Source organism: Mesoplodon bidens (genome assembly GCF_964165515.1).
Source record: "Mesoplodon bidens genome assembly, chromosome: 9".
Taxonomy (NCBI): Eukaryota; Metazoa; Chordata; class Mammalia; order Artiodactyla; family Ziphiidae; genus Mesoplodon; species Mesoplodon bidens.
The window spans coordinates 2,358,239-2,385,169 of record NC_138166.1 but is presented as its reverse complement, the minus strand read 5'-3'; the positions used below and the strand labels follow the sequence as shown (position 1 = coordinate 2,385,169).

At 47.9% G+C, this 26,931-nt stretch overlaps 1 protein-coding gene across 4 annotated transcripts in view; it reads left to right on the top strand.

The window, feature by feature from the left end:
* GRB10 (growth factor receptor bound protein 10) overlaps nt 1-26,931 on the top strand; it is a 195,143-nt gene that overhangs the window by 72,420 nt on the left and 95,792 nt on the right. The window lies entirely within an intron of this gene.

The window sequence follows — 26,931 nt, the reverse complement described above, 5'->3', positions numbered from 1 at the left end:
GGGGTTGGCAAACCACAGCCTGTGGGCCAAATCCGGCCCCTGCCTGCTTTTGTAAATAAAGTTTTATTGGAATACAGCCATGTTCCTTCAGTTAACATCTCTCTGTGTCTGCTTTGGGACCTCACCAGCAGAGTTGAGCAGCGGCTGGCCCTCTGCAGACCACCTCCTGCTTTAGGACACCTGTTAGTGCAGTGAGTGTTCTGGGTGGACAGAGGCCTAAGTGGGCCTCCTTGTGTCCGCTTCTCTCCTCCCTCATCGTGGGGACAGCAGGGACAAGACTCAGGGACAAGACAAGACCCGTGAGACCTCGATTGCCAGTCACACACAGCTTTGGGTCTTCGGTTGGGTTCACACCTGGTTCCGCCATCTCAGCAGCGTCTGAAGGAGCTGGGTGCTCTCATCCCTTACGGTCTGGACTTGGGCTCATTCTTTGGAATCGAATTCCATTCCCAGAGTTGGTCACGGTCATTTATCTTTTAGCCAAAGAGCCGTCCTGTGGCTTCTCCGCTTCTCATCTTATTCACCGATACTTCGGCAGAGAGACATTTTCACTGGGCTTCGTTTTCTTCAAGAAATTTGTGGACAGTTCCTCCCACTCGTCATGGTAGGGGGAGACGGATGCCAAGATCAGTTGAGACATCACTTATTTATTTTTATTTTTATCTTTTTATTGAAGTGTAGTTGACTTACAATGTTGAGTTCATTTCTGCCGTAAAGCAAAGTGACTCAGTTATACATATATCAGCATTCTTTTTTTTAATATTCTTTCCCATTACGGTTGATCACAGGATATTGAATATGGTTCCCTGTGCTGTACAGGAGGACCTTGTTGTTTATCCATTCTATATGTAATAGTTTGCATCTGCTAACCCCAGACTCCCAGTCCATCCCTCCCCCACCCCCTTCCCCCTTGGCAACCACAAGTCTGTTCTCTATGAGACATCACTTACTTTTATGAGACTCTTCCAGTAAATAGGATCTTCACCTAAAGCAGTTTCACAGATCGTTCAAGATTATTTCTGAATTTAGTAACAACCACTGTTTAATAGAGGTGTTTTGCGCAGTGAAGCTGGCAATTGATGAATGCATTGACAACGCGTTCTTCGTGACTGGACGCCTTTTAGGTTCTCTGTATGTGCCTTGCTTACAGTGTCACTGTGAGAATGAAAGTCACTTATGTAGAGCCCCTGGCCTTGTCTTGGCACACAAGCGAACCTCATTAAATGGGGACTGTTACTTTGATACACGACGTGAGCTGCTGATTTGTTAGAGTGTAGATTCTTTTCTGGCAGTAGAATTCGTAAGTGATTTGTCTGTGGTGCCTATGTCACGTCAAGGTTATAATCTTTTCAAGTCTTTGAAATCACTGTCGAAAATTCACTTCAAAAGGAGGGCTTCCCTGGTGGCACAGCGCTTAAGAATCCGCCTACCAATGCAGGGGACACGGGTTTGAACCCTGGCCCGGGAGGATCCCATGTTCCGCGGAGCAACGAAGCCCACGCGCCACGACTACTGAGCCTGCGCTCTAGAGCCTGCGAGCCACAACTACTGAGCCCGTGTGCCACAACTACTGAAACCCACGTGCCTGGAGCCCGTGCTCCACAACAAGAGAAGCCACCGCAGTGAGAAGCCCGCACACCGCAACGAAGAGTAGCCCCCGCTCACCGCAATGAGAGAGAGCCCACGCGCAGCAACGAAGACCCAACGCGGCCAAAAATAAATAATTAAAATAAAAATTAGAAAAAAGTAGATGATACTTGGTTTGGGTAAACATTTTCTCCCTGATGTGACAAACTGTAGGCATTCGGTTTTATTTATTGGAATCCTGGATGGTCAGTGACGTGTTAGGAAACAGCACATGAGTTTACATTTTCTGTCACTTGTGGAATCAGTTGAACGCCCTTTTCTTTAAACACTGGGTGTCACGTGGCTGATTTGTTCATTCCCTTCGTGTTCTGGGAATGATGGGCCGACCGTGGCTGGATGTTGGGATCAAGATGCAGGAGGAGGGAGCCCTGCCTTGGGAGACTCCCAGCCCTGGTGGGACAGACAAGCAGAGGAAACACAGACCGTCAGCCTCAGCCGTGAGCTTGGTGAGGGGGGGCCAGCGGGGACCCCGCATCGTTTCTTGATGGAACCCGTCGCTCCCCACTCAGTGGAGATCGGCTGGTGGGGAGAAGATTCAGCACTTCTGGATCCTCGACTTGGGTTCTCCGATTTTACCCTCCACCAACCCTCAGAGGTGGGACCTTCATACCTTTGTGATACCCATTTCACAGGTGAGAAAACCAAGCCGCTAACTACGTGCTGGTTGGCATGCCAGGGACTTCACTTGGATTTTCCTAAGTAGGAATCTTCCCACAACCCTTCACGTTCTCCCCTTTTTAGATGAGAATAGCAAGGCAGACCAAGCCCATTTCCCCTACCGGGTACCAGGTGTGTTTTTCTTAACGTTTGTATTTGTGGAGGATGTTAGTGTTTACATTGTCGGGACCACATGGGTCCTGCTCTCCTCAGAGCCTTGCGATGAAGCGTTGTGCTTGTGTCCTGGGATCCTGCACTCACTGAATTTCCTTGATCCTAAAGTGCCATGGGATAAAGGGTCAGTTTTAGTTTTATTTTATTTTATTTTTCTTTGCAGTACGCGGCCCTCTCACTGTTGTGGCCTCTCCCGTTGCGGAGCACAGGCTCCGGACGCGCAGGCTCAGCGGCCATGGCTCACGGGCCCAGCCGCTCCGCGGCATGTGGGATCTTCCTGGACCGGGGCACGAACCCGTGTCCCCCGCATCGGCAGGCGGACTCTCAACCACTGTGCCACCAGGGAAGCCCCAGAAGGGTCAATTTTAATGACAACTTTTCATTCAAAATAAAGATTATCACATATAATCCTTAAATGTGGATCGGTTGGAAAGTGTTTAAATTTCAAAATTGTTAAAATGGGGGAGTGTCTTAGAATCAGTGAAATACTACAAGTAAGTACATATAAATGAAAATTTTAAAAGTATACATTTCTTATTAGAGAGGGAAAGACTTGCTCTATCCTGAATGCTTTTGTTTGTATTGACTAAATACTTCTGGAAGAGTGTGGGCTTGAGGTCTTGGATTTCTTCTGAAGTATCACAGTTATATTTATTGAGTTCCTTCTATGTGTTCTCTTCTGCCTCTGATAACATGACAAGCACCGTGCGTAGGTTAGGCATCTGTTTCTTTTAGGGGGACCAAGGCTTGCAGGTGCTGGTAACTCCCAGGTCACACGGCTGGTACCCGGTAGCTCAGGCTAGGGCCTGTGGGCCGGGTCTCCCCATCCTCTCTCTTGGCTTCTCCTGGGCGCCCTGTGCTTGGTTGGGTGTGATGCCGGCCGGCAGGCCGATCAGTCAATTGGGGACCGGACTTAATGCTCTGTCTAGGAAGGTTTCATTGCTGCAGCGGGGGCAGGACTTGGGGCCAGCCGAGTGAGAGTGGGGGCAGGGAGAGGGCAGGATCCACTTGTGGAATGGTGACTCCGGCCCTGGGTTCCTGGTGGGCTGCTCAGCGTCCTGGCGGCCTGGCTTCTGTTGACAGCCACTCCCCTGACTCATGTTTATTGCTCTCATGTGACAGGGCCTGCAGACCTGCGCTTGCCCTTTCTGGTGTCAGCTGAGTTCTGACTGTCATCTGCGTCATCCCTTGGGGCCTGGGCGGTCCTGCGTGGTCCGGCCGCTGGCCGTCGGGGCCCCTGTGCACCCTACCTTCTGCACATGTCCAGGTGGGCCCCCGGGTCTCAGGTTAACGCTCCCGCTTTGCAGGCAAGGAGGCTGGACCTTCTAAGGGAGGTGGACGGGGCTCGTGGTTTGCCCGTCACAGACCTGAGCGCCACCTGCTGTGCTGTCCTCATTGACGCGGCCGTCTTCTGCCCACGCGACCTCCACGCTCAGCCCTGAGTTGTGTCTCACCTGTGCCCGGCCCGCGTGGAGGCTCTGCCGCGTTTCCCAGAAGCAGGGTGGCCCTGTTGGAAGCTGGGGTGCCCAGGGCTTGCCCGTGCCTTCGGCTCTGGGTTTGAAAGTGTGCTCTGGCTGTTGCGGGGAGACCCCGCTCCCCCTGTCTCCCCAGGGGTGTCCTTCCCGGGGCCGCAGGTCAGAGGCCGTGCTTGTCTCCTGTTTGTGGGCCTGTTTGGTGGACGGCGGCTGGTGTGGGGGCCAAGGCTGCAGGCGCAGAGCCTCTGGGGTGATTTCTGTGCTCTCTGAAGACGGGGTCACGGGCGGGGCCCGGTCACCGTGTTTTTTTTTTTTTTTTTTTTTTTTTTTTTTTTTTTTCTGTACGCGGGCCTCTCACTGCTGTGGCCTCTCCCGTTGCGGAGCACAGGCTCCGGACACACAGGCTCCACGGCCATGGCTCGCGGGCCCAGCCGCTGCGCGGCATGTGGGATCTTCCGGGATAGGGGCACGAACCCGTGTCCCCTGCATCGGCAGGCGGACTCTCAACCACTGCGCCACCAGGGAAGCCCTCACCGTGTTTTAATATCTGATTATGGCCTGTCGTGCACGCGGTGGTCCTCTTAACGACTGGTTAGATTTGGAGATGAAGCAGGATGTGTCTTGGAGGTGATGGGGTGACGTGGCACTTTCTTGGCTGCTCTGGGTGCTGGAGAACTTCCTTTTCACTCTGCTGCAAAGGGATGAATAAGCTGGATCCTTTCTGCAGGTGTGCACTGGATGGGCAGCTGGAGGACAGGGGCAGGTCGTGATCACGCAGAAAATGTTTCGATGGACGGAAACTTCACAGCTGCAACTGTTTTTAAAAAATGGTACATTTTTGGAGAAGGAGGACCTGAAAATTACTCCTTTTATTAAAGCATATGGAGTAATTTCAACACGAGCTTCTTGACTCTAATTTCCTGTTTAAGCGTTTGGTCTTTATAGTCGCAGCTAGGTTTCAATGATATTCGGTGCCGTCTTTAGCTCATACTGAGTCTCACAGTGGCCTGCCTGGGTCCTTGTACTGTTCCTGGCTACTTCTTCCTCTTTGGGCAAAGTGTCCTCTGCGTCCTGGGCCTGCCCTGCAGTTATTAACCCAGCAACGATCTTCATATACAGTAAACACTCACTTTGGCACTTTCCCCAGAACACGCTAAATATTTATGCATGTTCGAGGGAGACCATGAGAATGTGACCACTGGTCCTTTAAAAATTATTATTATTATTTTTTTATTAACTAGGCAGAAATCAAAAGAAAAGCGTTTCTGAAGTTACTATAATTGAAGGCTACCATTATTATCAACATCTATGAGATTCTCCTCTAATTGATCTTTTTTTGTTTTGTTTTTTTGCGGTACGCGGGCCTCTCACTCTGTGGCCTCTCCCGTTGCGGAGCACAGGCTCCGGACACACAGGCTCAGCGGCTATGGCTCACGGGCCTAGTTGCGCCACAGCATGTGGGATCTTCCTGGACCGGGGCACGAACCCGTGTCCCCTGCATCGGCAGGCAGACTCTCAACCACTGCGCCACCAGGGAAGCCCTCCTCTAATTGATCTTTAAGGAAAGATCTTACTGAATTTTCTGTCACTGTGCTTTAGTTTTTCTGGAAGGGTGGTGGACATCTGACATTTCTTTTTCTGGCCTTCAGCCTTTGGGGAGTTCTGGGCTTGCTGAGATGTAGGAAGTTCTGTGAAGGTTTTCAGTCCTGCCCTGGCTGCTGGAGATGGGGAGGGGAAGGCTGTCTCCACCAGCTGCCTCCAGGTGCCTGGGAACCTGCTCAGGAGAAAGGGACTGGGCTTAAAAAATAAATTAAAAAAAAAAAACGCAAAAGGAGCATAAGCTCATAGGAAAAACACGTCATTATTGTTGGTAGAAACTTCCAAAGTAGGACAGAAACGTAAGAAGCTGCATCTGACATTTATTTCACAGGGAAAGCGGCATCTACTGTGGTTGTTAAGGATGGTCACGATCAAGATGAAGATATTGAACGCACTTTGCCCAGGCTGCCACCAGTACCTAGGCAGAGGTCCTTGGTCCATATTGCCCTTGACACCTGGGCCTTCCGCCCTCCAGTCTTTGCTCGAGGCCCCTTTTCAGAGAGTGAGGTCCTTTAAATCGCAGTTTCCTCTCCTGCTTACTCTGCTGCAGGCTATTCTTTTATTATTCCATGGCCCCGTCCTCTTAAATTATAAATAAATAAATTGCGTAGTATGTTTAGTGCTTACTATCTGTTTTCTGCAGACAAAAGGACAGGATCTCTGCTGTAAGCACTAATGTGCCCGCCTTATACTAGAAGCTTGGTGCGTTTATGTTGAATGGGTGAGTCTCTTTGAAGATCAGCTATATTTCTCTGATCCGTAGGTGACCTGGTGGTGGGGCATCCCCCCTCTGAAGCACTGTGATTGCTGGCCTGGTCACTGTGTCACCCTGGGGAGGATTTTCTCGTCTCGCTTGAGCCTAAAGACATTGATCACTAATTGTAGGCTTCTTTTCTTTGGTTTGACAAGCTTTCTTGTACCCAGAGCTGTGAAAGGCAGTTTCTGCTTTCAGGGTTTCCAGGGCTGATCGTCAGGGTGGGTGTGTTATGTTTCGGGGTCCCAGTGAAGTGGGTGTTGATGCATTTACGAAAACTTCTTAAGGAGCAAGTTCTCGGACTGAACTAGGGGCACAGTGCGAGGATTGAGGGCGCAGTCTCGGGGTCCCTGGGCTTGTCCTCTGTCTCGCATCCTGGGGTGTGACATGTGCAGGACTCTCACGTCTTGGCTTCTCCCCGAGCCGGCGGTTCAGGGTGAGCTGTGGCACGGCCTGGGTTCGTATGCTGCTGTGGCCACACGGAGAGCGTGGGTGGACGTGGGGTTAGGAGGCTGGTCTCCGGGCTGGGGGCTGGTTAGAGTGTGGATTAGGAAGGGTCTGAGGCTTCCTCTTGTGTCTGGCGTAGGCACCGAGCTGAAGAGTGGCTGACTGGCCTTCACTAAAGTGTTTCTGGGTTTCCATTGCTGTATCTTCATGGGGGCTCTGCTACCCCAGACCACCCCAGCCCTCGGTGGGAGGGAGTTTCCCAGTGTGTCCTTGGAGATCAGACCTCGGGATGGAGGGAGGGCGGGGGAGGGGTGCAGCATCTGATCTGCTGTTGATCCCATTGGTGTATGTCTCCTTTCCAGAGGCTGGATCTGGTCACTGTGTATCTTTCATTTTTTTTTACTTACCAGGTCATGCTTTCCTTTCCCTTGCTGAACACGTGGAAAATATATATATATTTTTAAAATAAATTTATTTATTTTATTTATTTATTTTTGGCTGCATTGGGTCTTTGTTGCTGTGCACAGGCTTTCTCTAGTTGCGGCGAGCGGGGGCTACTCTTCGTTGCAGTGTGGGCTTCTCATTGCGGTGGCTTCTCTTATTGCGGAGCACGGGCTCTAGGTGCACTGGCTTCAGTAGTTGTGGCGCGCGGGCTCAGTAGTTGTGGCGCGTGGGCTGATTTGCTCTGCGGCATGTGGGATCTTCCAGGGCCAGGGCTCGAACCCGTGTCGCCTGCAATGACAGGCAGATTCTCAACCACGGCGCCACCAGAGAAGCCCACATGGAATATGTTTATCCCAGTTGTTTTAACACACCTGTTTTCTCGTTTTATATTCTTTGACATTTCTAGGTCTGTTTCTCTTGGTTGATTTCTCTTATCATTATGGGTCTGATTTTCATTTCATGCCTGGCAGTTTTTGATTGGATGCTAGATGTGAATTTTACATGCTTGAGAGCTGGCTTTTTTTTCTTTTTCTTTTTGTGGGTGTTCCTTTAAATATTTGGGAGATTAGTTACAGGAACTAGACTTCTTGGAAACAGTTTGCTCCTTTTGAAGCCTGCTTTTAAACTTTGTGAGCTGGGCCTAGAATAACTTTAGAGCTAGGCCTAATTTGCTCTCACTATTAAGGCAAGACCCTTCTGAGGACTCGATTCAGCGTCTCGTGTGTAAGGCGGTTTCCCACGTGGCTGCTATGAATGCAGCCTTCGTCCTGCCCTGTGCGAGCCCTGGGGCTTGTTCTGCCTGCTTCTTTCTGGTGGTTCTTTCCTGGCCTTGGTAGCTTCCTCGTGTGCCTGCACTAGGGCACCCCCTGCATGTCTCTAAGGCCCTCCTCCATGCCACATCCCCCTCTCTGCCCCAGCCTCCCTGAACTTTGAATTCCACCTCCTTAGAAGGACCCCCAGATGCTGCCTGAGACCCCTTCCTTGCACTGCAGATTGGAAACTCTCTGGGGCCCTCGATGGGGGGGCCCTGTAAGATCTCCCCGCATCTGTTTCCCCTCTCTCGGGAGTGCTGTCCTGTGCTGCCTGGTGTCCAGTGTATGAAAACCACTTCAATTTTTGGTTATTTAAGAAGAGAGGGTACATGCAATCCCTGGTATTCTATCTTGGCTGGAAGCACAGAAGTCCCCATAATATTATTTCAACCATGGTTCTAGGAATAAATTAGCCTCAGAACATTTGTATGTAATATATAGAATGAGCTTTGGAGCTGAAAAGAAGTACAGAGGTCATGTGGTACAAAGACCTCACATCATAGATGACGAAACAGGCACAGTGAGCGCAGTTATTTGCTCAGGATCAGAGAGTTTGTCACAGCGGCGATTTATGTGTTTGGCTCGTGTCACAATAAGGTTTTTCATACGCGAAGGACACGATGCACAGCTTCTTGGAGCCTGTGCTGAGGTTGGGACCCCGAAGTCCCACAGGGGCAAGCAGACCTTCGACGGAGAACCGAGTGTGCTGTGCCCTGGGATCTGAGCTGCTGCTCTTTCCACGCCCCCCCCCCCTTTTTTTTTTCACGAAAGTGTAGTTGATTTACGATCTTGTGTTCGTTTCAGTTGTACGGCAAAGTGGTTTAGTTACACATGCTTTTAGGTATATATGTGTGTATATATATATATATATATATATATATATATATATATATATATACATGTATACTTTTTCAGATTCTTTTCCATTATAGATTATTACAAGATATTGAGTATAGTTCCCCATGCTATACAGTAGGTCCTTGTTGCTTTGTCTTGGCCACTTGCTTTGCACAAAGCTCCAAGGAACATAGCCTCAAGGGAACATCACCTGACCTGTCAGCGATGGGGGGGGGGACCCTTCACCATGCTTCTGGAAGCTCATACCGGCCCTCTGAGGAGCTATCACACCTGGTCCAGGTGCTGTGTGGGGACCCAGGTGGGATGCGCTGGGGACCCAGCTTCCCTCGGTCTGACTCCAGATTCTCGGCCGGGGGCTGCCGGTCACCCCTGGCCTCGTGCCCTCTGCTCGCCAGAGGGACGTGGAAACAAGGAAGAGCCACCCCGGGGTTACATCATATTAAACCCTGGGGCCCTTTCCTAGTCCACCAGGGCAGTGAGAACCCTTTCCAAGTTCTGAGATGGTTGTTGAGAAAGTTCAGGGAAGCGACGCCTGTCCTCACCCTGCTGACTGGGGGCAGGGAGTCCGGGCCCGGCGCTCTGCTGGGAGGGTGGCCCCGCCGCGGCTGATCCCTGAAGCACCCGGTGCCCGGTGCGTGCCTGCGGGGCTGGTAGACGCGGGGGTAGGGCTGGGGTGCCGCGGGAGCAAGCGGGGAGCTTTGTGCTGAAGGACCCCGGCTCTCCTAACCGCACTGCCCTGTGTGCCCCACCGGGGGTGGTGTCTCAGGACTGGCTCCCCACTTTAGACGAGGAAGCTGAGGCTCGGGGTGTAGGGGGTTGTCGCCCGGCCAGTGCGCCTGGATGTTGAACCCCCCTCCCCGACTTCCACGCTGGACTCTCATCAGCTTGTGCCTCTGCCTTGTCAGCCAGCCTCAGTACTCGGCCCTTTTCAGTTGAGGTCCTCGTGTAGCTGGTTGACCGGACTCCCTTCGCCTCCTGGAGGCATTCAGCCCGTGGCTGGCGTTTGGCCTGGTCCTTGAGGCTCCCTGAGACTCAGTGCGGGCAGTCCCCTTCTGTGATGGGGGAGGGTCCAGGGAGGGGGGACCAAGATCCACTTCCAGAAGGTGGAGTCCTGGTTGGCCAGAGTGCCCCGGGGACAGAGTCAGAACACATTTGACTCCGTTCGGAAGTGTGCTGTTTGCTTCTCAGCTTGCTCTGACACCCTGTGCTGCATTTTGTCCAGGGTGCTTTAGAGGGCGGACGTCCTCTCGTTTCCCAGACAAGTCCCTCTAGAGCCTGAAGCTGACCCAGGCGCTGTGTGCTGGCCCAGCTGACAAGTGGACGTTGTGTTAGTCCATTAGTTGTATTAGTGGATGTTTGGTCTGTATTCATTTTCCTCTTCTCAAGGAAGGAGGGTCCCAGGGAGCAAACCGAGCGGGCCCTCCTGGCCTGTCTGCCTCTGCTGCTCACGCGTTTGTTCCGCCACCAGCATCCCCTCCCCCGGCCGTCTCCTAGAGGGGCCGTGATGCAATGTCACGCCTGCCCCAGCGGGATCGGCTGCAGTGCGTGCCCAGCCGGGGGGCGGGGCCTTCGGTACTCGATGGGCCAGGTCACGTCCACAGCCGTGCTCCGTGCTTCGTCTGGACTGAACCCCTGCTGTCCTGTCACGTGGGCTGAGTGACCAGGTCATCGGGAAAGGGCTGCCTCGCCCTGACTCACTGGTCCCTCCCGAGGGGGGAGAGAAGAGGCCAGGATGCAGACGGCCGGGTGTTGCTGAGAACCAGTGACCCAGCCGAGGGTTTTCTTCCGGGAGAGCCTGAGGTATCTCACATGGCCTCTGGCTTCTAGTCTGCATCGAGAGAGTTCCGTGGGCCCCCGCGGGCAGCCGGGACACCCATGGCAGGGTTTATGACAGGACCCACCAGCTCGGCTTAAGATCAGTAAGTTAGTAACTTGGGAAAACCTTCAACCTCGCAGGAAAGCAAGAACATGGAAGTAGAGTGAGTGGCACAGGGACCCCTGTGCTGTCGTTACTAAGCGGGCTGTTTGTGACGCCACGTTTCTGGTTAGTTACTACTTCACTGGCTTGAGATGTTTGGCTGCTTCTCTGAGCCACAGAAATTGTTTTGGCAGGAATTCCCACCTTTCCCTAGCTCCTAAGACACAGACCCCTTGTAAAAGTGTACGGTCGTGAGACTGGTGGTGTTTGCCGGCCACCGACCTCCCCGTCCCACCTCCGAGTGACAGCTACCCCGTCTGTGAAGCGAAACCTGGTCCTTTGCTGTTAGTCACCCGGCCCTCGTCTGAGTTGTACGCACTGTGTTACCTCCCCTTGTTATTTACAGGTTAACTTACATCCATACTTAAGGACTGAGGTATAGTTAGAAGCCCACAAATACTGTAAGAGTTGCTTTTTCCTTTGAGGGCCGGAGAGGAGATGGGCGGGGTCCTGGATCAGGGTGTAGTCAGGTGGGCAGAGACCCACTGTGACTGATGTGAGGAGGGGGTTCACGGGGGGCAACTTCCTCTTTTGGGGAAAAGTTTCTTGTACTTAGAGATGGTCCATGTGTTTGCAAGTCAGAGTCCATAGCCTGTATTCATACAACATAACTAGAATGTATTCTTACCCTCACTCCTTGATCCGGGAGGGCTGGCGTGGTAAGTTTTCCTTTCTCTTGATGAAGTAAAATCCATATCTTATGGCAAGGGAAGAAAAATTTAAACATAAAGCTTCCTTTGCCCGTTTGGTCCTCGTCCCCCACGTTTAGTGTGGGTTGTGCATCTGCAGTAACCAGACCTCCTTAGGAGATGACACTCCTTCATCTCCTCAAGGGTCACTACTCCTTAGGAGATAACCTTCTTTCTTCATCTTGTGAGGGGCCACGAAGACCCATGACCCACTACGCACTTCGTACGTGTAGATCTGGGTCGTGTACACTGTCCGTAACACGCCATTTGACAGGTAACCCTTTGTCCAAAAACGTATGTAACCTTGCTTTGACCTCTGACAGGCGGCACAGTCCTCAGGGCTTTCTGAAGGACCGTCTCCCGGGTTACAGTCCTCAGGTTGGCTCAAATAAAAGTTTCCATTTCTTTCTTAGATCAACTGTTGATTAATTTTTTTGGTGGATACTCTCATCACAGGTTCCTGGACCCAGGTGAAGCCAAGTGTGTGATTCGGTTTTAGGGTTAGTTTGATGAATACCTCTTGTTGTCTGTGCTCTTCCATAGAATAAACAGGCTGAGTGTCACCTGGGGCAAAACATGGCTCTAGGTCATTTATTATGAGTGTTATTTCCATTGGGGGCAGGGGCTAATTTTGCAGACCTTGCACCTGGCAAAATGTGGAGTGCTGATACTGCAGATTTTGTCAAGTTCTCTGATGTTTCGGGACTTTGCGTGGTTGGTTAGTAGCGTAACAGCTTGTGTAGCACCCGTAGCTCAGTACTGGTGAGAATGCCTTCTCCTACGGGGTCACACAGTATCTAGCCATGGTGCTGGGGGCCAGTCCCCTTCCGTCTCGTCTGTAAGAATGGGGGTAAAACAGTACCCTGTGAAAGAAAGGATGGACGTGAGAATGCATGTAATTGTGTAGCACCACGCCTGGTCTCCAGGATTGTAATAGAAACCTTCTGTTTCTGCATGTTTTTAACCCTTTCTTGACCCCCTTCACCCATTTCTCCCAGCCCTCGCCCCCGTCTCTGGCAACCAGCAGTCTGTTCTTTGTATCTATGAGCTTTATTTTTAAATTCTTTTTATTTTATTGAAGTATAGTTGATTTACAGTGTTGTGTTAATTTCTGCTGTACAGCAAAGTGATTCAGTTATACATATGCATACTCTTTTTTTATATTCTTTTCCATTATGGTTTATCACAGGATGTTGAACGTAGTTCCCTGTGCTATAGTATGTTTATCCATCCTATATATAATAGTTTACATCTGCTAATCTCAAACTCCCAGTCTTTCTTTTTTTAATTTTTTAGATTCCACTTACATGAGAGACCAAGAGATCATATAGTATTTATCTTTCTCTGTCTGACCTATTTCACTTAGCATAATGCCCTCAAGGTCTACCCTTGTTGTCACAAATGGCAAGATTTTATTCCTTTTTATGTCTGGATAATATTCTGTTTATATGCCATATCTTCTTTATCCATTCATCCGTCAATGGACATGTAGGTTGCTTCCGTATCTTGGTTATTGTAAAGAATGCTGCAGTGAACACGGGGGCGCATGTATCATTTCGAATTAGTGTTTTTGTTTTCTTTAGATACCCAGAAATAGAATTGCTGGATCATATGGTGGTTCTGTTTTTCATATTCTGAGGAGCCTCCATCCTGTTTTCCATAGTAGCTATGCCATTTTACATTGCTGTCAATGCACAGTTTCCTTTCACCACATCCTCTCCAACCCTTCTCATTTCTTGTCTTTTTGATACTACATCCTGACAGGTGTACAGTGATACCTCATTGCTTTGATTTGCATTTCCCTGATGATTAGTGATGTTGAGCATCTTTTCATGTGCCTGTTGGCCATCTGTGTATCTTCTTTGGGAAAATGTCTATTCAGCTTTTCTGCCCATTTTTTTAATAGGATTTTTTTTTTTTTTTTTTGGTATTGAGTTACATAAGTTCTTTATACATTTTGGGTGTTAGCCCCTTATCAAATATACAATTTGCAAATATTTTCTCCCATTTACTAGGGTGCCTTCTTATTTTGTTGATGGTTTCCTTTGCTGTACAAAAGCTTTTTAATATGATATAGTCCTACTTTTTACTTCTGCTTTTGTTTCTTTTGCTTTGGTGTCAGATTGAAAAAATCATCACCGAGACATCCTTAACATAAGTCAAGGGGCTTACCACCTATGTTTTCTTCTAGGAGTTTTATGATTTCAAGTCTTATGTTCAAGTCTTTAATCCATTTTGAGTTAATTTTTTGGTATGGTATAAGATAGTAGTTGAGTTTCATTCTTTTGCATGTAGCGGTCCAGCTTTCCCAACATCATTTATTGGAAAGACTATTCTTTCCCCATTGTATATTCTTGGCTTCTTTGTCATAAATAATTGACCATATATGTATGGGTTTATTTCTGGGCTCTCTATTCTGTTCCTTTGATCTATGTGTCTGTTTTCGTGCCATTATCATATTGTTTTAATTACTATAGCTTCGTAGTATACAGTTGTCCCTTGGTGTCCACGGACAATTGGTTCCAGGACCCCTCTCAGATACCCAAATCTGCAGATGCTTAAGTGCCTTATATAAAATGGTGTAGTATTTGTGTATAACCTGTGCACATCCTTCCATATGCTTTAAATGATCTCTGAATCACTTATAATACCCAGTACAATGTAAACACTATCTAAACCATTGGAAATACAACATAACTGTATTGCATTGCTGCTGTGCAGCAATTCAAGTTTGCTGTTTGGAATTTCCTGGAATTTTTTTTTCAAATATTTTCAATCCGCAGTTGGTTGAATTCTCACGTGTAGGACCCACGGATGTGGAGAGCCAACTGTGGTTTGAAATCAGGGAACATGATGCCTCCAGCTTTGCTGTTCTTTCTCAAGACGGCTTTGGCTATTCGGGGTTTTCGTGGTTCCATACAAATTTTAAGACTATTTGTACTATTTCTTTGAAAAATGACATTGGAATTTTGATAGGGATTGCATTGAATCTGTAGATTGCTTTGGATAATATGGACAGTTTAACAATATTGGTTCCTCTAATCCATGAGCATGGAATATCTTCCATTTATGTGCATCTTCAGTTTCTTCCATTAATGTCTTATTGTTTTCAGTGTACAGGCCTTTCATCTCCTTGGTTAGATTTATTCTTAGGTACTTTATTCTTTTTGATGTAATTGTAAATGAGATTATTTTATTTCTCATTGTTAGTATATATAAATGCAATTGATTTTGTATCCTGCAACTTTACCGAGTTCATTTATTATTAGCTCTAACAGTTTTTTGATGGAGCCTGTAGGGTTTTCTATATACAATTTCATGGCATCTCCAAACAGTGAGTTTCACTTTTTGCTTTCCAATTTGGATAACTTTTACTTCTTTTTCTTGCCTAATTGCTCTGGCTACTGCTTCCAATACTATGTTGAATAAGAGTGGCAGGAGTAGGCATCCTTGTCTTGTTTCTGATCTTAGAGGAAATGCTTTCAGCTTTTCACCACTGAGTATGATGTTAGCTGTGGGCATATCATATATGACCTTTATTATGTTGAGGTATATTCCCTCTCTACCCACTTTGTTGAAAGTTTTTATCAAAAATGATACTGAATTTTGTCAAATACTTTTTCTGCATCTGTTGAGATCATGATTTTTTAAGCCTTCATTTTGTTAATTTGGTGTATCATATTGACTGATCTGCATATGTTCAATCATCCTTGCATCCCTGGAATAAATCCCACTTGATCATGGTATAGGATCATTTTAATGTATTGTTGAATTTGGTTTGCTAATATTTTGTTGAGGATTTTTACATCTATGTTCATTAGGGATATTAGCTTATAATTTTCTTTTCTTGTGGCATCTTTGTTTGGTATTAGGGTAATGCTGTCCTTATAAAATGAGTTTGGAAGCATTCCCTCCTCTTCTGTTTTTTGGAAGAATTTGAGAAGGATTGGTATTGATTCTTCTTGGAAAGTTTGGTAGCATCCACCAGTTAAGCCATCTGGTCCTGGACTTTGATTTGTTGGGAGGATTTTTGTTACTGATTAAATCTCCTTACTAGTAATAAGTTTGTTCAGGTTTTCTGTTTCATCATGATTCAGTCTTAGTAGGTTGTATGTTTCTAGATATTTATCCATTTCTTCTAGGTTGTCCAGTTTGTTGGTGTGTAATTGTTCATGGTAGATTCTTATGTTTCTTTGTATTTCTGTGATATCAGTTATAAAGTCTCCTTTTTCATTTCTGGTTTTATTTATTTATGTCCTCTTTTTGTCCTGCTGAGTCTAGCTAACGGTTTGTCAGTGTTGTTTATTTTTTTCAAAGAACGGGATCTTAGTTTCATTGATCTTCTCTATTGCCTTTTTAGTCTCCATTTCATTTATTTCTGTCCTAAATTTTATTTCCTCCCTTCTACTATCTTTGGGCTTTGTTTGTTCTTCTTTATCTAGTTCCTTGAGGTGTAAAGTTAGGTTGTTTATTTGAGACTTTTCTTGTTTCTTGAAGTAGGCCTGTGTCACTGTGAGATTTCCTCTTAGAACTGCTTTTGCTGTATCGCACAAATTTTGGTTTGCTATATCCATTTTCATTTGTCTCAAGGCATTTTTTATTTTTTTATTTCTTCTTTGAACCATTGGCTGTTCAGTAGCATATTGTTTAATCTCCACTTATTTACCAGTTTCACAGTTTTCTTCATGTAATTAATTTCTAGTTTCATATTATCGTGATCAGAAAATAGCACTTGATCTGATTTCTGTTGTAAATTTATTAAGACTTGTGTTATGGACTAACATAAGACCTAGCTTGGGAAATGTTCCATGGGTACTTGAGAAGATTGTGTATTCTGCTGCCTTCAGGTGGAATGTTCTGTACATATCTGTACAAGCCATGTATTCTAATGTATCTTTTAAGGCTGATGTTTCCTTATTGATTTTCTGTCTGGATGATCTAGTCATTGATGTAAGTGGGGTATTAAAGTCCCTACTATTACTGTATTGCTGTCTATTTCTCCTTTTAGGTCTGGTAATATTTGCTTTATATAGTTAGGCACTCCTGTGTTGAGTGCATAGATATTTACAAATGTTATATCCTCTTGTTGGGTTGACCTCTTTATCATTATGTGATGCCTTTCTTTGTCTCTTATTGCAGTCTTTGTTTCCAGGTCTTTTGTCTGATATAAGTATAGTTACTCCAGCTTTCTTTTTGTTTCCATTTGCATGAAATGTCTTTTTCCATCCCTTCACTTTCAGTCAGTGTGTGGTCTTATATGTGAATTAAGTCTCTTGTAGGCAGCCTATAGATTGGTCTTATATTTTTATCCATTCAGCCACCCCATGTCTTCTGATAGGAGGGTTTAGTCCATTTGTATTTAAATTAATTATTGATAGGTATGAATTTACCACCATTTTTTTTTTCCGGGCTGTTTCTGTAGTTCCTCTCTGTTCTCTTCTTCTCTTCCTTTATGATTTATGACTTTCTTTAGTGCTTATATAATGCTTATATTCCTTTCTCTTTTTCTTTTGTATATTTTCTATATAGGTTTTTGCTTTGTGGTTACTGTGAGGCTTAATAAGTTACATCTATAACAGTCTATTTTAAGTTGATAAGAACTTAAGTTTGGTCCCATTCTAAATAAAGCTCAGCATTTTTACTCTCCCCCTCCACCACGTTTTATGTTTTTGATGTCATATTTTACATCTTTTGATCTTGTTATCCCTTAACTAATTATTTATAAGTGCCTAATTTATATCTATACTATATAATTACCTTTCAGTGAGATTTATTATTATTTCATACATTTTCTTGTCAACCCTACCCCAGCTCTTGGTCATCACTCAAACCTTTGTGCTTCTCTCTGGAGCCCATTGTATTTTTGATGTCTCCCAGTCATTGATGATGTACCACAACCTGTCAGTGTGTTTAAGGGGAGGATCTCAGCACCTCAATACAGGCTGCTTGGAAGCCAGACCCTCAGGCATTAGCTTTTAAAAGTGTATAAATATATACAGTCGTGTGGGGCCCCAAAAGTAAGCCCCGTTGGACAGACTATCTGATGGTGTCCCCTGGGTGGCCGTCATAAATATTGGGGCTCCATCTGCTCTCTGTGTAGTGCCCTAAGGTGCATCTTTGCACGAACCATCTCTCTGATTGCCAGAGTCTTGTGAATCCCAGGAATGCAGACCCTCTGGCCGCCAGAGCCAGGTGATCAGGTGGCATCCCCTGGGCAGCAACTGCTGAAACCAGGGCACCATACCTGGAAACAGGGTACCTGTAGTATGTAAAGCTCCCCTCCAGGAATGCTGGTGCTCTGGAGTGCAGCAGAGAGAGGTTGTGAATATGGCACCGACCTCTGAGCTGGGCTCTTGGGCAGATGAGTCCAAGCACGTGGGCCCTTCCAGATCACTGCAGTCCTGTGCATCTTGGGACATGAGCCCCTTTGGTTTTCAAAATTAGATGTTTTTTCAGGCTTGCCTCTCAGGTGCAGACCCTAAACATTGAGGTACTGATGTGGAGTTTGAACCTTTGCTCCTCGGGAGAAGCTCCAGATTTCGAGTTTTCTCCCATTTGTGGGTCACTGAGCCAGAGGTGGGGTTTATGGCCAGGTCGTGTCCCAGCCCCTCCCTCCTGCCTTGATATGGTTTCCTTCTTGTTTGCCTGATGTGTGGGCATCACTCAGCCAGCCGTAGGCTTTTTAGGAGCAGACTGTTCCCTGTGTAGGGTCAGTGTGTCCGTAGCAACAGGTGAGTTCAGGATCTTCCTATGTCACCATCTTGAAGTGGAATCTTCACATCCATTTTTAATAAAAATTAGTAATTGTCTGTGGCTCAGGGGAGGGTACATATGGAATCTGGACCACACCTCCCCACCTGTATATGTTTGAAAGTTCTACAGTGAGACATACATGCCGTTGACAGAAGCGGGCTTTGGGCCATTTAGTTGCCTATTCTTCACTAGGACAGCAGTCTCATAGCTTAGTGGATTTCCATTTTGATCTGTTTTACAGCTTTAACTGCACCTTGTGTGAAATGATAGAAGCCATGGCACTTGTATTTCCCATGTTGATTTTCAGAAGCGTTGGCTTGTTGTGCCTTAGCTGGGTGTCAGCAGTTTCTCCAGGCAGCAAGGTCAGGGGGCAGGAGGGCTACCTGGTGGGAGAGGCCTGGGGGAGGCCCAAGAGCTGCCGGGAGCTGGAGCAGGGATCCCTTCTCATTATGTCTTTTCCCTGCTCAGCGCAGGGGCAGCTGTCGGTAGGGCTGTGGGTGGCTGGGAGCCACTCTGGCTTTGTCTTAGCTGCCGCCTCGGGCTGCTGTCCTGGGACTGCCCGTTCCCCTACACCATTCTTGTGCACTGTTGGCTGGTTGGCTGGTTGGGTTTGGGTCCTGTAGTGTTTAAGTTTATTCATGTTAGATTTCTGCTTGTAGATTCTGATTGAGCATTCTCGCTTGTTGAGGACATTTCAGTTCCTCTTGTTCTGTTTTCTGTGGTGTCGATCTTTGCTCAACTTAGCAGGGTAACTAAGGGCACCTACTGTGTCTTTATTCAGGTCCCTGAGAGATTGTATACAGGCAGGTGTGAGGACAAATCCCTGGGACGCCCACTAGAGAGAGATCTTGTTTACGGGCTTCTTGTCCCTGTTGCTTACTGACCATCACTGAACACCTGGTAGCGTTAGTCACTCGACAGACCCTTTGTTTGCATCATTTTAATTTAATCATCCCAACCGACCTGTGAGGTCCCCATTCTGCCCCAAGGAAGCACAGAGATGCAGGAAGTTGCCCAATGTCACAGGACTAACCAGCAGATGGGAAACTGGGATTTGATCCCAGAGTCTGGCCTCACCTGTTCATTCCCATTTGTTACCCGGCAGATGCTGTGCTGACTGTTACACTCCGGTCTTATCAAATTCTCCTAGCTGCTCTCTGAGGCATATGTGACCCCAGAACCACTCACCTGCCCAGTGAACGTTTTCTGGTCCCTGGAGCAGTGTTCTTCTTGAGCATCTTGTACTGTTGTTCCACAGGAGCTTAGGCCAGGGTTTATTAGACGTGAGTGCCAGCTGACAGTTGGCCTCTTGCCTTTTCTGCGCCCAGGCTGCATTGTCAAGGTTTTTGCTGAAACACGGGTCGTTCTGCTGGCCTCCAGCAGGGGATGGTGTGTCCCAGGACAGCGTTCCGAGGCCTTGCTTCCATCCTGGGGCCTCCACCTTCACCGCCTCCCTGGGAAGCTGTCGGCGGTGAGGCTGGGGTCGGGCTGGGGGTGGGAGGAGGGGACAGTGTGGACGGTGCTCTAGGGGAGGAGGGGTGCACCCTCCTTACTTCTCACTTTAATTGAAGCAGGGCAGCAGGGTGAGGGGTAAGTGACCTCGGTCCTCTGGGCTGTCACAGAAAGCTCCAGAAGGGGGTGCCTTTTGGGCTGGACCTGGAGGATGAACAGATGGTGTGTATGGAGGGCAGAGGATATTCCAGACAGTGAGGACTCCACAGAGAGCAGGAGGGGGAGGCACACGACTGGGCCCCTGGAATGTTCCAGTGAGTGAATCAACTAAGGTAAGGAGCTCAGACTCCAGCTCAGACTCAGGACTGAGCAGGGCCCTGGAGTCTGCATTTCTCACTTGTTTTTCCAGGTGAGACGCGCATGATGCTCCGGGAATGACAGGGAGGGGCCCAAGGCCTGTTGCCAGGCCCCGTGGGGTCCTGACCCCAGCTTGAGGCACTTTTTAGGTGTAATCTTTAAACCTGCAGGTTCCCCCCTGCAGCCCCTCCATGGGCAGAGGCCTCAGCAGTGGGCAGTGGGCGCTCCTGGGGGGCGAGGAGGACAGGTCCAGGGGGGACTGGAGGGTCCAGAGGAGTTGGCCAGGTTGGTGCCCCAGCCTGGAGCCAGCAAGAGGCCCGAAGGAGCAAGCCTGGGGGCATTCATGTGACCCCAGAAGTGGGGCTCACTAAGGAACTTTCTAGAGGAATCGCACGGCCGTGCTGGAGAATCAGTCCATGTCTGGCCTCTCCTGCCTGCCCCTCCGCGCCCTGTGGCTCGCCCCCCACCAGCTCCCAGGGCTCAGCGAGGCTTGAACGAGATCACTTAGCACGAGGTCACCCTGCAGGAGGAAGGTGTCTAGGCCTTGCTCGCTTCCGACTTTGGAAAATGTTTCTAAAGCACATGGGTTTGGGGATCCAGCACTAAATGGTGAAGTGACCCATGCAGCTTTAATGAAGGGACTCCCAGCCTCCCACCTCTCCGAGGGGTAAACAGCACTATGACCAAGGACTGTGCTTTAGAGAAGCATCGTCGGCTAGTGGCCACCTTCAGAGAAGAACCCTCGCCTTCCTCTGCAGGCCCTGGGCCTCCTGCAGACAAGGAGGCTGTGTAGTGCTGGCCCTGGGCCCCGGCCTGGCCACTCTGACCTCCTCACCCAAGAGGGACGCCCACCAACCTGGGATGGGAGAACCCCCCCAGGCAGACCAAACTAGCCCTGGAGGAGACCAGGCCAGCCCAGCGAGAAGACGTTACCCTCGTTCCAGTTTGTATTATTGTGCACTTCCTCTGCACTTGACCTTCCAGCACTGTGGGAGTTTCTGTTCTATGCCACGGTGGTTAACTGCTCCCGCCCAGCGGCCTTCATGCTCTGGCTTTAGTTTACAGACACCATCATTTCCCACACTATTTCATTTCTCTTGGCTTTGCAAGATAATAGAATCCTCGTCTGAAGCTTCTATATGCTGACTTCGATCTGGGAGTTTTATATACGAACAAATGAGGCAATTGTCGAGATTGTGTTCTTACTGCTCTAATTTGTCAGGCAAGCCCGTCAGATTTCGAACGGTACTTTAGGTGTAGAGTTTGCCAGATAAACTAGAACGTGCCAAGTTAAATTCAGATAAACCACAACATTTTTTTAGGATGAGCCCCATGCAACATTTGGGACATACACCAGAAAAACTATGAGTTGTTTGTCTGAAATTCAAGTTTCACTGAACGTTCTGTATTTTTAGTTGCTAAATCTGGTCACACTATTTAGACAAGGTTGCCTTAAATTAGGTTAGAAGGTTACTTGTCTTCTGAACAGAGGTCTCGGTGGGGTCTGCTGTGCACATCACTGAAAAGAGGTGTTCTCAGGAGGGCAGCATGTTGCTGGGTGACTGGCTCTCAGGATGGCATGTGCACGGGAAACACCGAGGTGTTTGTTTACCTGTCAGGCCACGCCCAGCCCCAGAAACGCCTTGAGCAGGGCCTCGGGTCAGCTGGACCCCCAAACCCTTTGAAATATGTGGGGTATCACAGCTTCTTGGTTTATACTTTCGATGCTTGTGTGGTCTGATTTCAGTCAGATGGTCCACTCCCAACATTCATGTTAGTAATGGGTAGTAATTACTTAAATATAAGGAAATATTCCAGATGAGAAGTTTAAATAATCTAAGCAGACTTTTGTTACCAAACGCAGGTCCATGTGCCCGACGCACAGTGAGGCCAAACTATACTGAAATATTGGAGTTTGGAGCAGAGAGAGGTTTATTGCAGGGCCACGCAAGGAGGTGGGTGGCTTATGCCCCCCAAAACCCCGAACTACCCCAAAGGGTTTCAGCAAAGCATGTGTAAAGGCCAGGTGAGGGAGGGGCATGGTTGGTTTAGTTTATCTGGGGTTAGATAGTTTATCAGGGTTAGTTTATCTGGCAGGCTTCTTGGTGTCAGGATCCTTTGATCTTGCAGCTGTCCACGTATGTCAGTTCACAATGTTCCTGTAAACCTTCAGCAAGACGAATGTTACTCTCTGTTCTGCAACTTTTTATTTCTGTGTGAATGGAAAAGTGTTATATCCTTAAGGGTCAGAGCCTTGAGAATGGGCTGTCCTGTATATTTCAGGCTCTAGGCAACATTCTTAACTGGAAGCAAAAGCAATAGAGGACAAAGGTTAAAGTCAAAGAAACAGATCCAACATGGAGTCAGATTTGTTCTTCCCTATGACACTTTGACGCTACTTGTTTAGAAGAAAGTGGCTGAGGAACTCAGGTAAAAGCAGCAAAGGGGGAAACGTATGCTGATGATAAAGGTGCCCAGCAGCAGGGAGCATGGGAACCTGGGAGCTAGCCCAGGAAGGAGCAGGTCTGTGGCACCAATGAGGAACGCAGACCCCTGTGTGCGTGGATTGTAACGTGTGATATGAAAGTGACCTTCCAGACCAGGCACGAGGGTGATAAGTGGGCCTGCGTGGACTGGCCAGTTTTTGGCCTCACCTCTTCCTGCCCTCCAAAATAGACGGCAGACGGATGAAAGAGGATGCCCCCAGTCGGGGAAGAAGCCAGGAGTACACGTAAATGGATGCTTCAGTGTAAGATAATGAGCCCCAAAGAAAAGTTCAATAAACTTGACTGCATTGACTTAAACTCTGAGAATCAAAACATAGAGTTAAATCTCAGACAAGGTGGGAAAAGTATTTGCTACAAAGAGGACCAACCTTTGTTTCTTAGCACATAAAGAGCTCATCCTGGGAGATTAAGAAACAGACCGACGTTTCTGGGGAGTCCAGGGCCTCAGGGCTGGTGCCCTCCCAGCAGTCCCGCAGGCGGTGTGCAGCCCATTTGACAGATTTTGCCAACTGACTCAGCGAGTCCAGACGCTGGTCCCAAACCCTCAGCTGGGTGATGGGGGCTGAGGTTCCTTCACAGAGGCTCGATTGGGAGCCCTTGCACTGGTCCAGCTGGCCTGTCAAAAAAAGGGTAGTCCAAAAGGAGAAACACAAAGGCCTGATAAGCATATGAAAAAAATGTCCGACTTCAGGATTTAAGACCTGCTTGTGAAAACCGCAGGATTAGGCCACTGCCTGCCTCTGGGACTGAGTGGCAAGATAAAAATTCCGAAACAGTCACCATCACAGTGTTAGCTGCCTGGGGTGCTGGGGAGAGGGCAGGTCTCTGTTTCAGGTGGAAGCTGGGTGAGCGAGAGCTTGGCAGCGTGAGTCTAGACTCAAAACAAAGCACCTGACTCTTCACCTAGACCTCCTGCCTCTGGGGATCCTAAGCGAATAATCAGAAATGTGGACAAGGTTTTATGCACACAGGTATTTATTTGTTTGATTGTATTTATGTTATCTGAAATTTGCAAATGGCTGAAAGTGTTTCCCAGAGTAGTTTAGAATCTGTAAAATGATATTTACCAAGGTTTTAAAATAACCTCGTGTGATGTAAATTGGGGAAAACCCACAAAATTGTTTATACCATGTGATTTCCGCAGTGTCCAGCTATGCATAGTAAAGCTGCAAAGTCCAGGAGAATGCTACCTTACCCCGCTGTCATGGGATTTAGGCTAATTTTTGTGTCTGCTTTGTAGTTCCAAAAATTTATATGGGTGGTTTTAAGATGTGGAGAAGAAGGAAAAAATATTTCTCTCAGATGGTAAAGAGCCGATAGGATGGAGAAACACTGGGCTGTGGAGGTGCTGAAAATATGTGGGGTGACCCCGGACGGGGAGACTGCTGAACCTCTTGGGCTGGGGGGGCCACCCTGTACTCTAACCTTGACCGCCCAGCCCCGCCTCAGCACCTTGCGGGCGTGGGAGGGGGGCAGTCCTAGTGGCACCACTCTTGCCTCCCAGACGCCATGTTCTCCAAACTAATCCCTCTCCTCTCTCCCAATCAAAACCTTACTTTCTTTTTCTTTTTTTTTGCGGTACGCAGGCCTCTCGCTGTTGTGGCCTCTCCCGTTGCGGAGCACAGGCTCCGGACGCGCAGGCTCAGCGGCCATGGCTCACGGGCCCAGCCGCTCCGCGGCATGTGGGATCTTCCCGGACCGGGGCACGAACCCGTGTCCCCTGCACCGGCAGGCGGACTCTCAACCACTGCGCCACCAGGGAAGCCCAAAACCTTACTTTCTTAACAAACTCTACGTTCGCCAGTTGGGTATTAATGAAAGAAATCGTGTTACACAGCTACTTAATGGGGTACGCTAGAATGATGAAAGGGCTGATGGGGAACGTTTGTCGCCATGGAAAATTTCAGAAAGCTACGTTAAAATATAACAGTAGGTGTCATGACTGTGATTCCGTTTTTTATCAGAATCATTTGTAACCCCCATGTGATTCAAATAAAACGTATACGCTATCCATAAATAATTCAAACATTGCATCTGTACACACTCTCAGTGTGTGCATTTTTTTTTTTCTCTGAAAGAACAGCCCAGAAACTGCTGATAGGATAACATCCTTGGGTGAGAGAAGAGAGGTTCATTTTCACTTTTGTCTTTATACTTTTCTTTAGCGTCTAGAATTTCCTAACTAGCAAGCATTATGTCTGTGATTAAAAAAGCCAAAAGAGGGCTTCCCTGGCGGTGCAGTGGTTGAGAGTCCGCCTGCCGATGCAGGAGACGCGGGTTCGTGCCCCGGTCCGGGAGGATCCCACAGGCCGCGGAGCGGCTGGGCCCGTGAGCCATGGCCGCTGAGCCTGCGCATCCGGAGCCTGTGCTCCGCAACGGGGGAGGCCACAACAGTGAGAGGCCCGCGTACCGCAAAAGTAAAATAAATAAATAAATAAGCCAGAAGAGAGCTATTCCTTTTGAAGGGGGAGCGCAGAGAGAGAGAAGCACGTGAAAATCTCTCCCTTACCAGAGGTCTTCGTTCAGTGTTCCCGGGTTTTCTGGAGGAAGGTGTGAAGGCGGCTGTGCTCCCCGGGGAGCAAGCATCTTCTCTCCCTTCTGGACTCTCTCCCTGCAGCTCCCCACTCTGCCCTCCCTCTCTTGGGAGTGGCCCCAGTGGAGTGTGGACCAGACCCGCCCCTGTGGATACACAGTGGGGTTATCACCCATCCTCTCCTACACCCGGACAGGCCAAGACTCTGGATGCAGAAGCCACTGGCCAGGGGGTGGGGGGAGCACCCAGGCCGTAAAGGGTCTTGTCAGAATAATGTGCTTTTCTGGAGTTTCTTGTGTGAGCAGCTTGGGCTGGAAGGCACTTGGGTTCTGGAGCCCAGCTGCCTGGGGTCCAGTCCCAGGGCTGCCCCTGACCACGGGGTGATAGTGGGTGGATGCTCCTTCCCTGCCTCAGCTTCCTCATCTATGAAATGGGAGTTCGGCTGGCAGCATAAGCTCCACGCCATGCCGGCACCCAGGGTGTGGTGGGGGGGGACTTTGCATGTGCAGAGCTTCGTGGTACAAGGATGCTGAAGGTAGCTACTTGTACTTGTGTCAATTTTTATTAATATTAATAGATTTTTCCATGCAGAGCTTATACTTTCTGACACAGTTCTAAAACCTTTCCAATTACAGAGGCAATATATGTGCATTTATAAAAATTACAAAAGCTTCTTAAATCTACCAGAGAAGTCTGTCATCTTTCCACCCCAAGTTAATCACTGCTAATATTTTATTTTAAGCATGTAAATATTTTACAGGCCCATTTTCTTTGTCCATGTTTTAATGTATCTTTCATTGGCTTGATTATAATCCCATGAAGATGTTTTTCTGGAGTTGTGGGTTTGGTTTTGTGTGTGTGTGTGTGTGGTACGCGGGCCTCTCACTGTTGTGGCCTCTCCCGTTGCGGAGCACAGGCTCCGGACGCGCAGGCTCAGCAGCCATGGCTCACAGGCCCAGCCGCTCCGCAGCATGTGGGATCCTCCCGGACCGGGGCTCGAACCCGTGTCCCCTGCATTGGCAGGCAGACTCTCAACCAATGTGCCACCAGGGAAGCCCTGGAGTTGTGGGCTTGGTTTTAATGTTGCTGTTTTAACTTTTGCCAGAAATTTTTCTCACCTGAGGTCTAAAAAATGCCACTGAATATACACACTACTATGTATAAAACAGGTAACCAGCAAAGACCTGTTGTATAGCACAGGGAACTCTACTCAGTGTTCTGTAATAACCTACAAGGGGAAAGAATGTGAAAAATAATGAATGTATGTATATATATATACTGAATCACTGTGCTGTACACCTGAAACACAATATTGTAAATCAACTAGACTCCAATAAAATTAGAAAAAAAAGAAAGAAAAAATACTGAAATAGAAACAGAATACAATAGAGAGGGTCAAAAGAGCTAAAAGATTATTCTTTGAAAATATCAATAAAATGTATTTCCCATCAATCAGTGAAACAAATCAAGAAACATCCCACCAACAACCAGTAACAGGAAAATTATAGTGACATCTCTTCAGATAGTAAAATAAAATCAGAGGATGTTATGAATAATATGCCAATAAATTTGGAATTTTAGATTAGACAAGCGCCTATAAAAATATAACTTATTAAAACTGATATAGGAAAATTTTAATCTGAATAAATCTATACTATTAGGAAAATTTCTTTTTGCAGTGCCACTTAGCTCTGGGCGCTCTGTGGAGGGTCGCTGGGCATTTCATTCCCAGGTAACAGACCACCTAGGGCTTGATCACCAGTAATTGTTACAGAAGATGCCTGTGCTCCATGGA